Source organism: Macrobrachium nipponense, chromosome 25, assembly GCF_015104395.2.
Source record: "Macrobrachium nipponense isolate FS-2020 chromosome 25, ASM1510439v2, whole genome shotgun sequence".
In the NCBI taxonomy this organism is placed as follows: Eukaryota; Metazoa; Arthropoda; class Malacostraca; order Decapoda; family Palaemonidae; genus Macrobrachium; species Macrobrachium nipponense.
In genome coordinates, this window is record NC_087214.1 from 32424257 (window position 1) to 32439506 (window position 15250).

Genomic DNA, 15250 nt, shown 5'->3' on the forward strand with positions numbered 1-15250 from the left:
CCCTTCCAGGCGCTAGCCAAACTCGTTGTTGATTCAGAAGGCGGGTCTCGGTTGTTGTTGATCCAGCGGTTGTTCCAGCTCAGCAACGTTTGCTCTAATCAATGAATTTGTCAGTTTGTTCAAACCTTTCGTTTTATATTGGTTAGTCCGTTCTGGTTTGGAGAACCAAACTCCTTGAGAGGGAACGGAACCTTGAAAGCAAACTTACCCCATCGCTGCCTTTTTTAACCTTATGGTCACCCATTCCGGGCACTGGACTAGACCAGACAAGTGCCTGCATTCCGTTTGCATTGTAATTTCAGTTACTACAAGGTAGCTATGAACGTTGTAAATAGACCTTGAAAATAAAAAATTGGATTTTTAGGCTGCGTAGGGAATAGAATTTTTAACTCACGTTGGTTAAAGAAAAATAAACGTGGATTATATATATATATATAATATAATCATAATATATATATATATCTCACATATATATATATATATATAATATATAAAGCTGAGGTATAAAGATTCTGTTACGACAGGGAATTCCATCTAATAAAAGTGGACCCATAAAAAACGCCAAAATATAGAGAGAAAAATACTATATTTCAGAGGACTGCTGTCTCTCTCTTTAGGTAGATTATGAATGAGAAAAAGTTACAGAAAAAGGTGGTATTTATACCAAGAGATCCATCCACACGTTAAGCCCAATTTGGGTCACTCTCAAATGATTGGCTTTACCTGGTCGGTATTTATACCTCTTGGTATTAAAATACCACCTTTTCTGTAAAATCTCTTTTTCATTCATATACCTAAACGGGAGAGGACAGCAGTCTCTGAAATATAGTATTTTCTCTCTAAAATTTTTTAGTCGTTTTTATGGGCTCCTTTTATTAAGATTATACACATATAATAATAATATATATAATAATATATAATAATATTATACATTATAGATATATTATAAATATAGACCTATCGAATTTATCCAAAGTTCTTGGACACGCTCGTCAAATGCAAAAGCCTTGAGAATCCAAACGCAACAAATATGGAGGTAATAATTTTTGCCCACCAGTATCTTCGTGGGGTTCAGGTCCGTCAAGTCGTGACTGAGTTCTGGAAACGTTTCTATGCGAGTTCGATTCCAGCTACTGGACATTCAGAATGGACCTCATTAGTTTCTTGGCGTTTTGGATCTAAGGCTGTTGTTTGTCAGTTGTTGACAACCGTTTCGTATGGGTAGTCCTGTCTTTGGTTTGGAGAACCCAACTCCTTGAGCGGACGACCTTGAAGCAACTTAACCCATCGCTGCTTTTTTAACTTCTTTGGTCACCCCATTCAGGCACTGACCTAAGACCAGACCAGTGCCTGCATTCGTTGCATTGTAAGTTTCCATAACTTTAACAGGTAGCTATGAAATTGGTAAATAGACCTTGAAAATAAAAATTGTATTTTTAGGCCTGCGTTATGGAATAGAATTTTTAACTCTTCGTTGGTAAAGAAAAAATAAAGGTTGTGAATAATATATTATTACATAATATATATATACAGATATATATATAAGATATATATAAACTCGGTATAAAGAAAATTCTGTTTACGGACAGAATTCCCATCATAAATAAAAAGGAAGAAAACCAGCTAAAAACTCCCTCGACCCAAAATAAACGCCAAAATATAGAGAGAAAAATACGTATATTTCCAGAGAACTAGCGTTCTCCTTTCTTTAGGTAGATGAATGAGAAAAGTTACAGGAAAAGGCGGTATTGATACCAAGAGATCTATCCACCCAGTTTAAGCCAATTTGGGCCACTCTCAATGATTGGCTTAACTGTGGATATTTTATTACCTCTTGGTATTAAAACACCCTTTTCTGTAACTTTTATCATTCAGCTTTACCTAAAAGGGAAAGGGGAAGACAGCAGTCTTCTGAAAATTACGTATTTTCTGCTCTAAATTTTAGCGTTCCTTTTTACGGGGCTCCTTTATTCAGAGAAATTATACATATATAATACATATACTATATATATATATAGTATATAATATATATTACGATATAATATATATATATATAGAATATAACCTATCGAATTTATCCAAAAGTTCTGGACACCGCTCGTCAATGCAGAAAGCTCCTTTAGATCCAAACGCAACAAAGATGAGGTAATTTGTTCCACCTGATCTTCTTCCGCTGGTTCAGGTCGTCAACGTGCACTGAGTTCTGAAACTTTCTATGGCGAGTTCCGATTCAGCTACTTGGACCATCAATGAATGACCGCAATATTTCTTGCGTTTTGGATCTAAGGCCTTTTGTCAGTTTGCTTCAAACCTTTTCGATATTGGTCCGTCCTTCGGTTTGGAGAACCAACTCCTTGAGCGGGACACGGACCTTTGAAGCAACGTTACCCATCGCCTGCCATTTTTTAAACTTCTGTGGTCACCCATTCAGGCCACTGACGAGACCAGACAGTGCCGATGCAATGCGTTGCATTTGTATTTCAGTCACTACAAAGGTTAGCTATGAATTGTAAAACTAGACCTTGAAAAAATAAAAATTGTATTTTTTTAGGTCTCTGCCGTAGGGAATAGAATTTTTAACTCTCGTTGGTAAAAGAATAAATGTGTGATTATAAATAATAGTAATATATATATACATTACATAATATTATATATATATATATATATATATAACTGCGATATTAAATAGATTCCTGTTACGACAGAATTCCATTCTATAAAAAAGGAGCCCATAAAAACGCCAAAATATAGAGAGAAAAATACTATATTTCAGAGGACTGCGTCTCTTCTTTTAGGTAGATGAATGAGAAAAGGTAACAACAAAAGGTGGTATTTATACCAAAGAGAATCCATTCCACAGTTAAGCCAATTTGGGTCACTATCAATGATTGGCTTGACCTGTGGTATTTATACCTTCGTTGGTATAAATACCACCTGTTTTCTGTAACTTTTCTCATTCATCTACCTAAAGGGAGGACACCGCAGTCTCTGAAATATAGTATTTTCTTTTTCTCTAAAATTTTAGCGTTTTTAAGTGGGCTCCTTTTGATTAAGATTATACATATAAATAATATATAGATATATATAATCTATATATAGAATATTATATATATATACCTATCGAATTTATCCAAAGTTCTGGACACGTCTCATCAATGCAAAGCCATTGAGATCCAAACGCAACAAATATGATGGTAATTTTGCCACCATGGATCTTCTCGTGGTTTCAGGTCGTCAACGTGACTGAGTTCTGAAACTTTCTTAATGCGAGTTCGATTCCAGCTACTGGACCATCAGAACAGAATGACCTCATATTTCTTGCGTTTTGGATCTTAAGATTTTGTAGTGAGGAGTGTTGTTGTCCAAAAAAAAAAAGTTTCATCAATTCCGAGAAGTTTAGGAAGGAGGGCCATTGTCGCCTAGTTAAGGATACCTACGTATTAGGAATCTGGTAAAAAAAGTAGGAGGTAGGAATCTTATACTTAGGTATACAATACGAATAAAATATAACATGTGTAAGTGTATATTCATATATATATATATAGTATAATATTTATATTATAAGAATTAATAATATATATTAATAGATATATATATTAAACTTAAATTTTTGATAATTTCTGGATAATTTCTTAATTTAAATATCTCTCTCTCTATCCTCTCTAGCTCTATCTCTCTTCCTCTCTCCAGCCATTGGAGACTCATGAAGGCCCCCAATTATCTGACGTGAATAAAACTTTTTGCAGGACAAAATCCAGTCTCTGATATACAGTATAAGTTATTATTATTATGTATTATTATTATTATTATTATTATTATTATTATTTATTTATTATTATTATTATTATTATTATTAGTTCAGAAGATGACGAACAACCCTTATCATATTGAGGAGGCAAGATCTCCAGCACACAGAGCCGCGGACTTCAAAGCGGAGCTTCCAAAGAATATTAAAGGTGTTTGTTCGACAGAAGGTTACCAGGATATACAGAGAGAAGAGAAGAGATCAGTTATGAGATAAGAAAGAACAAATTAAAAAAAAATTGATAAATGAATAGGTAAAAATGTAAGGAATAGATGACATACGAGGTCTTTTTCTACTGGATAGGTAAATTGATTGCTCATATATTTGTTAAAAGGGTTATTTGGTCTTTTTTTCGTTATTGGAATGTGTATATATATATATATATATATATATATATATATATATATATATATATATAATATATATATATATATATATATATATATATATATATATAAATATATATATATATATATATATATATATATATAATATATATATATCCAATCTAAGTGTGCCATGAACTTGGACAATCGATATGAATTTCCTCTATTCTTGTATCCAAGTATTAATGACAATAATAACAGTATACGCAACTTACCTTGAGACGCGTAGCTTTTGTGTAGTAACACCCAGCCGTCGGAAAATGTAACAGAAAAATGAACACTTATTTATTATTTTTATTTTTTTCCAAACCCCGCTATGAATAGCACGCCAATCAATGCACGTGAACGACCGAAAGCACGACTCTCTCTGTCTCTGTGGAGGCAGTTTTACGACCGTACGTACGCCGAGCGCGGGAGACAGCCACCTAACTGACTGAGTGAATGACTGGGAGATCACTACCTGCCTAACAGGTCACATGTTGTTGAAGTCACATGCGTCCGCCATCTTGGATATCGGCGTCGGAGGTCACATGATGATGGTGGTGGCTCTTATGTATGTGGAGGCGGTCCGCTGTCTGGTTGAGTTGGTTTTATTTTCTCGTTGGATTTTTTAATAAGGTTTTTATTTTTGGGGGGGTCTTTTTTTCTTATTTCGTTATTGGGAATAAATTCGTTGATTCTTGGAAGGTTTCAAAGACAGTATTACTCTCGGTAAATAAATACGGCTGTTGATATATTTGCTAATGATTAACCTCTCTACAAAATATCTGCCGGCAAGATGCTCACGCGCCCACCTTTCTCTCTCTCTCTCTCTCTCTCTCTCTCTCTCTCTCTCTCTCTCTCTCTCTCTCAAAAACAGACAATAAATCCTGCGTCACCTTAGGCTATGAAGTTAGTGCTTTAGTCTTACAAAGCGGTATCGAAACTTCCCTCCAATCTTAGCTATATATGTTCTTTTCTCTAATGTTCATTTTGCTCTGTCCTTTCATTAATTATTATCCATTTCCAAGTTATTTTGCTTTATTCTCTCACCCATCCTCCAAAGTTTTTTTTTTTTTGCATGCCCAGACATAATTCTTTCTTGCAAAGTATAGCGTAGGTCAATTATTGTCCTCCATTTATAATTCCTATCCATTTTCGAGTATTCTTGTATTGTGTTTTAGAAGTCCATTATCTCCTCCTTTCTCACTCTTCCTATTTTCTCCTGGCACCTTATTTTCTAATATTTGTAATCGTTTTATTTCTGCTTCCTTTATTTGCGTGAAGGACCCGCAACAATGTATTAGTTATCCAAGGAAATGAAGAAGAAAACGGCACCGTTTTTTATTACTATTTTTATGGTAAACTTTGATATAGATTTGGAAGTTGTTTTCGATGTTTCCCATTGCTTAAGGAGGAAATAGAAAGTACGGAGCGCTTACAGTTCAGTTGACCACGGGTTTCGTCTGCTATGGAATCGGCGGAGCAATACAAACAAGATGGCGGACGCTTTGTTTTGGCGCCCGGTTTAAAAACCCGAACCTATAAAAACGATAATGGGGGACCCTTTGGGAACCGGGGTTTTTGGGTGGGGGAGTACATGCGAGTAAATGAAAACGGTAAGGGGGAGCCATTGGGAAACCGGGGTTTTTGGGTGGGGGGAAACCCAGATGACGACAATGAACACGAAAAACAACAAAACCCTAGCAGACGAAACCCGTTGCCAACTAACTGTAGGAGCTCACGTAACAACAAAAAATGTAGGAGGTCCCGTCCCCCGTTGTGTTAGGCTAACCAAACGACGGCAATGAACACTAAAAACACGAAACCTAGCAAAAAAACAGTGGCCAACTAAACTGTTAGCTCCCGTTCCAACTAAAACTGTAGGAGCTCCTGTTCCAACTAAACTGTAAGAGCTCCTGTTCCAACTAAACTGGTAGGAGCTCCGGTGATCGTAACCAAACGAACCAACCTAACCAAACTTAGGCCGCGTGCCCTTACCTGGCGGGGGGCTTCGCCCCCTGGACCCCCCAGTATGTATATTAAGTGATTGGTACCTAACCAAAGGAACCAACCTAACCATAGTTAGTCTCCACGTCCTTACCTGGCCGGGGGGGCTGGACCCCCCAGTATAGTATATTAACAGTGATTGCTACCTAACCAAAGGAACCGACCTCAACCAAACTAGTCTGCATGTCCTTACCCTGGCCGGGGGGCTTCGCCCCCCTGGACCCCCCTGTGTAGTAAGTTAACAATTATAAATATCTAACCATATAACTTGTCCATAAATATGGCTGGCACCCGTATATCCTTACTGATACTAAACAAAATGAATATTTCCGAGAATACATTGGTTAAAGTCAAGGCCAACGTTGTTTGCTCGAACACATGGACTGCGTTCGAACACGTGGATTCTAGCGAACGTGAATGTTTGGATGTGTTGAGCGTGCTGCTTCAGCAAAGCGGAAATAACAATGGCGTGCTTAATTTTTGCAAAATAATTAAAATAACGTGCATTTACATTGATAACCTTACTTGGAGATGTTGCTAGTCGTCCAGAAATATAGAACTTAATAAGAGAAATCCGAGTTGTTCAAATCTTCTGGTAGAGGATTTTTTTTTTCTTTCTTGGCGACGGTTGTTTCCGAGATGACTGAACAAGGGGAATTTGTTTTCAACAAATAACTAACTAGGGATCGTTCGTCTTGACACAAAATGTATATGTCTTCCAGCGTGACGGGAACGGCGGCAGCGAACGCCACGTGCGCGGAACACGACAAAATTCTCGGCAGAAGAAGACATGGTAGTTATGATGAAGCACTGAACTGGCTGAGAAGCAGGGAACAGACTGAAGGGTCGAGGAAGGTCGGGCAAGGTCCGTTCCAGGTACTAGTTATCCTAGCGGATAACTAGTACCTGGAAAATATGTATCGAAGAATGTAAAAAAATGTAGGTCATACAGATGAGTTGGGCAAGGAAAGAATATCGAATAATGGGGAAAAAAATGTATCTCCTACAGATTATGTTGGCACGGGTAAAACTATCGTGGGCAAGAGTCAAAATATCGAATAATGAAAAAAAAAAATGGAACTCCTGCAAATTAGTTGGGCAAGCATGGGAAAAAAAATAGAATAACGAAGGGAAAAAATGGAGCTCTTACATTTCAGTTGGGCATGGGTGAAAATATAGAATACTGTAAATTAAATTGGAGGTCCTAAAGATTAGTTGGGCAAGATTAAAAATATCGAAGAGAATCGGCTTTCATGTTGATGCATGTTCGGGTTCGGTTCCTGTGGGTTGGGTTCGGGTTTGTCGGCTGGGGTCGGGTTGGTAGGCTGCGGGTCATCTGCGAGAACTACTTACCTTGGCGAGGGAGATTACGGACCGGGCAAAATGGTGTTACACGGTCCGGTCAACTTACAGTTCAGTTGACCACGGGTTTTTGTCTGCTATGAATCGGCGGAGCAATACAAACAAGATGGCGGACGCTTTGTTTTTGGCGCCCGTTTAAAAACCCCGAAACCTATAAAAACGATGGGGGGGGGGGGGGAATTGGGGACCCTTTTTGGGAACCGGGGTTTTTGGGAGAGGGGATACATGCGAGTAAATGAAAACGGTAGGGGGGAGCCACATTGGAAACCGGGTTTTTGGTTGTGGGGGGAAACCCAGATGACGACATGAACACGAAAAGAACAACAAACAAAACCCTAGCAGACGAAACCCGTTGCCAACTAAACTGTAGGAGCTCACGTAACAACAAAAATGTAGGAGGGTGTCCCCGTCCCCCGTTGTGTTAGGCTAACCAAACGACGGCAATGAACACTAAAAACCACGAAACCCTAGCAAAAACAAAAAAAACCAGTGTACAAACTGTATGAGCTCCCGTTCCAACTAAACTGTAGGAGCTCCCGTTCCAAACTAAACTGTAAGAGCTCCTGTTCCAACTAAACTGTAGGAGCTCCGGTGATCGTAACCAACTAACCAACCTAACCAAATTAGGGCGCGTGCCCCTTACCTCCGTGCTTCGCCCCCCTGGACCCCCCCTATCGTATAATTAACCTGATTGGTACTTACCAAAGGGAACAACCTAACCTTATAGTTAGTCACGTCCTTACTGCCGGGGGGGGCTGGACCCCCCAGTATAGTAAATACAACAAGTGAGTAAGACTACCAGTGTACCTACAAAGGAACCGACCTAACCAAATAGTCTGCATGTCCTTACCTGGGCGCTCGGGGCGCCCCCCTGACCCCCCTGTGTAGTAGTTAACAATTATAAATATCTAACCAATATAATTGTCCATAAATATGGCTGGCACCCGTATATCCTTACTGATAACTAAACAAAATGAATATTTCCGAGAATACATTGGTTAAAGTCAAGGCCACGTTGTTTGCTCGAACACATGGACTGCGTTCGAACACGTGGACTTCTAGCGAACGTGAATGTTCGGATGTGTTGAGCGTGCCTGACTTCAGCAAAGCGGAAATAACAATGGCGTGCTTAATTTTGGCAAAATAATTAAAATAACGTGCATTTACATTGATAACCTTACCTTGAGATGTTGCTAGTCGTCCAGAAATATAGAACTTAATAAGAGAAATCCGAGTTGTTCAAATCTTCTGGGTAGAGGATTTTTTTTTCTTTCTTGCGGGACGGTTGTTTTCCGAGATGACTGAACAAGGGGAATTTGTTTTCAACAAATAACAACTAGGGATCGTTCGTCTTGACACAAAATGTATATGTCTTCCAGCGTGACGGGAACGGCGGCAGCGAACGACACGTGCGCGGAACACGACAAATTCTCGGCAGAAGAAGACATGGTAGTTATGATGAAGCACTGAACTGGCTGAGAAGCAGGAACAGACTGAAGGGTCGAGGAAGGTCGGGCAAGGTCCGTTCCAGGTACTAGTTATCCTAGCGGATAACTAGTACCTGGAAAATATGTATCGAAGAATGTAAAAAAAATGTAGGTCATACAGATGAGTTGGGCAAGGAAAGAAATATCGAATAATGGGGAAAAAAATGTATCTCCTACAGATTATGTTGGCACGGGTAAAACTATCGTGGGCAAGAGTCAAATATCGAATAATGAAAAAAAAAAATGGAACTCCTGCAAATTAGTTGGGCAAGCATGGAAAAAAATAGAATAACGAAGGGAAAAAATGGAGCTCTTACATTTCAGTTGGGCATGGGTGAAAATATAGAATACTGTAAATTAAATTGGAAGGTCCTAAAGATTAGTTGGGCAAGATTAAAAATATCGAAGAGAATCGGCTTTCATGTTGATGCATGTTCGGGTTGGTCCTGTGGTTGGGTTCGGGTTTGGTCGGCTGGGGTCGGGTTTGGTAGGCTGCGGGTCCATCTGCGAGAACTACTTACCTTGGCGGAGGGATTACGGACCGGGCAAAATGGTGTTACACGGTCCGGTCACTGAACGTAATCTACCCGGGGAGCCTAATAAATAAATAGTTTGTCAGTGCTGAATTAAATGTTATTAGGGCTCTAGTAATTTTCAAGTAACACTAGGAGAATCATTTTCATTTCCTTCACACGTAACCGCAATGAAAAACAAGAGAATGAAGTGATAAATAAACTTAAATTTAGTTTCATTAAAACTCCTTAGAAATTAGGCTTTCACCAATGGCACTTAGAGATCAGCCTAGTGTTACTTTAACGTGTCATTATTTTTAATTAAAATTACTTTGAATTATCGATTTAAACGGGAAAAACATTCAGTTGTGCGTGTGTATGTGTGTAATCAAGAGATTTTTATAGCCTACGTTCTGCAAAGATATGGGAGGTATGGCATATACTGACATCAGTAAACAAACAAGAGGTTCTCATTCTGCGCAGGCGTTCAAGGATACGGTGGCACTAGCCTACTGATATAACGAGAGAAATAACTTGTTATCTGATTAGTATTCTGCCAGACTGAGAGATAATACTAATCGGTGTGTGTGTCTGGAGAAACATTACGCTCCTTGCTTCAGCATAAGTAGAACGGAAAGGACTAATTTGAATTGCCTTGTCGACGACGGAAGTTGGTTGAAAGAGAAAACAGAGAGAGAGAGATATATATAGTGGAGTTTCAGGGTAGGAAATATCCAGTTTAATAAATGAGAGAGAAAGGACGTAACAATCAGCCCATGTCATTAGGACTACAAAACGGCAATAGGCATCATAACAGGCTAGTCTCTCTCTCTCTCTCTCTCTCTCTCTCTCTCTCTCTCTCTCTCTCGATCAGAATTAGTAGTAGGATGCTTGCCGTACAGCGTATAAGAATTCTAGCTCGTATCCTGATTTCAATGTAGGAATAATATTCCTCGAGGCAGTTGAAAGATATCTGCCAATAGACGGCTCTTCCCATATAGTAATTGCACACTTTCCCCCCAAACCGCCAACTACTCTCTCTCTCTCTCTCTCTCTCTCTCTCTCTCTCTCTCTCTCTCTCTCTCTCTCTCTCTCTCTCTCTCTCTCTCTCTTAGTGTGGAAGAGTTTAAAATAAAGCCAGACATAATCATTAGGACACTGATTGAACAGCAAAACCTGTTCATAGAGATAAGTGAGCGCATGATGTCTCCTCTTAGGATACACTAACAAGTCTTTGAGACATCCTAATCCTTGTAACTCTCTCTCTCTCTCTCTCTCTCTCTCTCTCTCTCTCTCTCTCTCTCTCTCCACATACGTCCTTAGAGGATTATTTTAATGATACTTTTGACACTCCCATGTAAAGAACTGGTACCCATCACTTTGAGCAAATTATTATTATTATTTTATTATTATTATTATTATTATTATATTATTATTATTATTATTATTATTATTATTATTATATCTCCCATCCCATCAACTTCACTCACTCCAGGGCAATTTTTCTTCGCACTTTCGTGGGTATAAAAAAAACATGCCACGAAAACAGAGAGACGGTCCATGAAATAGACCGACATCGTAAAAGGCGAATTAAAAAATACCTCCTCCTCTTTAAGGAAAGTTATTTAACCAGTTTTGATAGATTAAACCGAAGGTCCTTTTTGTTTTACGTACTCAAAACGCTTTCCAGGCGGTTTGCGAGGTTTCTTGTAAAGATTACTCTGTGAGTAAATGTATATATATATATATATATATATATATATATAGATATATATATATATATACTATATATATATATATAAATAAATTTATATATATGTGTAGTATGTATGCATGTATGTATGTATGTATAAACTGCGTAATTCCTGATGTCCTTTTTGATGGAATGTCTGCATTCCCTGCATTTTACTTTCTGTATTCCTTACCCTTATTTTATATTTATGTCTTTTATTCAGTATATTCCTTCGTCTTCTAGTACTCTTGATCGAGGATGCTACTGTGAAATTTCGGAAATGCCAACAGTGGGCCCCCTTAGTCACGTCCATGAGACGGTAACTTTCCTTCCCACTTCTCCACCCGACACCCCCACCCCCCCACCCCCCACCCCCCCCGACCCTGACGTGAAGAGACACTGAAATGAATAATGTTTTCTCGTTATTAATTAGAAAACAAAAGGGATTTGTCTTTGTGCCGCTATTACTGGATGTCAATAGCAGGCAGAAAGCCTCCATTTCATCTCGGGTCTTTTGTGGGTAATTAGTGTTTGGTGAATAGCTCTCTCTCTCTCTCTCTCTCTCTCTCTCTCTCTCTCTCTCTCTCTCTCTCTCTCTCAGAGTTGCTTTCTCATGTCTCATGGTGACCCAGGCATGCAATTTGTGCCCCAAGTGTTACACTGAAAGATTTGCAGTCAGTGGATTTTTTTTTTTATGATAACCCATCCAAGTCGTGGCCAAAACCCAGTGTTGCACAATTTGCTGATCTTCTAACTTCTCGTTACTGTTTACAGGGTAACCCCTCCAGGCGCTAGCCAAACTCGTTGTTGATTCAGGCGGCGTCTCGGTTGTTGTTGATCCAGCGGTGTTCAGCTCAGCACGTTGCTCTAATCAAGGAATTTTGTCAGTTTGTTCAACCTTTCGTATTGGTAGTCCGTCTGGTTTGGAGAACCAACTCCTTGAGCGGACGACCTTGAAGCAACTTACCCATCGCTGCCTTTTTTAACTTCTGGTCACCCATTCCGGCACTGACTAGACCAGACAGTGCCTGCATTCGTTGCATTGTAATGTCAGTACTACAGATAGCTCATCCCTGTCGCTATGAATTGTAAATAGACTTTGAAAATATTGTATTTTTAGGCTGCGTAGGGGATAGAATTTTTAACTCACGTTGGTAAAGAATAAATGTGTGATTATATATATATATATATATATATATATATATATATATATAACTGGTATAAATATTCTGTTACGACAGAATTCATCTAATAAAAGGAACCCATAAAAAAAAACGCCCAAAAATATAGAGAGAAAATACTATATTTCAGAGGGACTGCTGTCTCTCTCTTTAGGTAGATGAATGAGAAAAGTTACAGAAAAGGTGGTATTTATACCAAGAGATCCATCCACAGTTAAGCCAATTTGGGTCACTCTCAATGATTGGCTTACCTGTGGTATTTATACCTCTTGGTATAAATACCACCTTTTCTGTAACTTTTTCTCATTCATCTACCTAAAGGAGAGACAGCAGTCTCTGAAATATAGTATTTTCTCTCTAAATTTTAGCGTTTTTATGGGCTCCTTTTATTAGATTATACATATATAATATATATATATATTATATATATATATATATATATATAGATAACCTATCGAATTTATCCAAAGTTCTGGACACGCTCGTCAATGCAAAGGCCTTGAGATCCAAACGCAACAAATATGAGGTAATTTTGCCACCTGATCTTCTCGTGGTTCAGGTCGTCAACGTGACTGAGTTCTGAAACTTTCTATGCGAGTTCGATTCCAGCTACTGGACATCAGAATGACCTCATATTTCTTGCGTTTTGGATCTAAGGCTTTTGTAGTGAGGAGTGTGTCCCAAAAAAAAGTTTCATCAATTCGAGAAGTTAGGAAGGAGGCCATTGTCGCTATTAGAGATACCTACGTATTAGGAATCTGGTAAAAAGTGAGTTGTAGAATCTATACTTAGTATATATACGAATATATACATGTGTAAGTGTATATCATATATATATATATATATATATATATATAATACTATATAGATATATATATATATATATATTATATATTAAATACTATTTTCTGATAATTTCTGGTAATTTAATATCTCTCTCTCTCTCTCTCTCTCTCTCTCTTCTCTCTCTCTCTCCAGCCATTTGGAGACTCATGAAGGCCCCCAATTATCTGACGTGAATAACTTTTTCAGGAAAATCCGTCTCTGATATACAGTATATTATTATTATTATTATTATTATTATTATTATTATTATTATTATTATTATTATTATTATTATTCAGAAGATGACGAACCCTATTCATATGGAGCAAGATCTCCAGCACACAGGAGCCGCGGACTTCAAAGCGGAGCTTCCAAAAGAATATTAAAGGTGTTTGTTCGACAGAAGGTTACCAGGATATACAGAGAGAAGAGAAGAGATCAGTTATGAGATAAGAAAGAACAAATTAAAAAAAAATTGATAAATGAATAGGTAAAAATGTAAGGAATAGATGACATACGAGGTCTTTTTCTACTGGATAGGTAAATTGATTGCAAAGGAAATTGATTGCTCATATATTTGTTAAAAGGGTTATTTTGGTCTTTTTTTTCGTTATTGGGAATGTGTATATATATATATATATCATATATATATATATATATATATATATATATATATGTTATATATATATATATATATATAATATATATATATTATATATATATATATATATATATATATATATATATAATATATATATATTATAATATATATATATCCAATCTAAGTGTGCCATGAACTTGGACAATCGATATGAATTTCCTCTATTCTTGTATCCAAAGTATTATGACAATATAAAACAGTATACGCAACTTACCTGAGACGCGTTAGCTTTTGTGTCAGTAACACCCAGCCGTCGGAAATGTAACAGAAAAATGAACACTTATTTATTTTATTTTTTCCAAACCCCGCTATGAATAGCACGCCAATCAATGCACGTGAACGACCGAAATGCACGACTCTCTCTGTCTCTGTGGAGGCAGTTTTACGACCGGTACGTACGCCGAGCGCGGGAGACAGCCACCTACTGACTGAGTGAATGACTGGGAGATCACTACCTGCCTAACAGGTCACATGTTGTTGAAGTCACATGCGTCCGCCATCTTGGATATCGGCGTCGGAGGTCACATGATGATGGTGGTGGCTCTTATGTATGTGGAGGCGGTCCGCTGTCTGGTTGAGTTGGTTTTATTTTCTCGTTGGATTTGTTAATAAGGTTTTTATTTTTGGGGGGTCTTTTTTTCTTGTTTCGTTATTGGGAATAAATTCGTTGATTCTTGGAAGGTTTCAAAGACAGTATTACTCTCGGTAAATAAATACGGCTGTTGATATATTTGCTAATGATTAACCTCTCTACAAAATATCTGCCGGCAAGATGCTCACGCCCGCCCCCTTCTCTCTCTCTCTCTCTCTCTCTCTCTCTCTCTCTCTCTCTCTCTCTCTCTCTCTCTCTGTATTTCTTTTTGTATACGAATCATCAATTGGAAAAGACGAGCGTGTATTTGAATAACATAAACCCTGTATAAATATAAATATCAATGCATACACATAATGAATATATATGTATGATATGTATGTATATTTATATAATATATATATAATATATATATAAACGAATACAACAGGAAAATGATAGGCAGAAATCCAATCGCTTTCTTAGTAAAGACGAAAGCGCTTGGATTTCTGCCGATGATTTTCCTGCGGTGTTCGCTTATTTAATGAAGTCACGTGCATCTACGATTATTTTTTACGCATATATATATGTATGTATGTGCGTATGTATATATGTGTATATGTATTACACGCTGGATCAGTCACATTAGGTAACATTGGATCTGGTCACTAGTCGAATTGGTGACCAAAAAAAAAAAAAAAAATTTACACCCGTACTGCTCAAGCATCGGCAGCTGTCG

At 37.8% G+C, this 15250-nt stretch overlaps 1 protein-coding gene across 3 annotated transcripts in view; it reads right to left on the minus strand.

Annotated features, from left to right (window-relative positions):
• The window catches only part of LOC135199314 (uncharacterized), a 246646-nt gene extending 232264 nt beyond the window's left edge, over positions 1-14382 (minus strand). The window contains exons 1-2 of one of the 3 annotated variants that reach the window (XM_064227224.1): positions 14198-14382; positions 4407-4449 (exon numbers count right to left, since the gene is read on the minus strand). The gene's annotated coding sequence lies outside the window, so the exon portion shown is untranslated. Of the gene's footprint in view, positions 1-4406; positions 4524-14197 lie in introns of those variants that run through there. The other 2 variants (XM_064227223.1, XM_064227226.1) reach the window with 2 other exon arrangements.
• Positions 14383-15250: the final 868 nt, after the last annotated feature.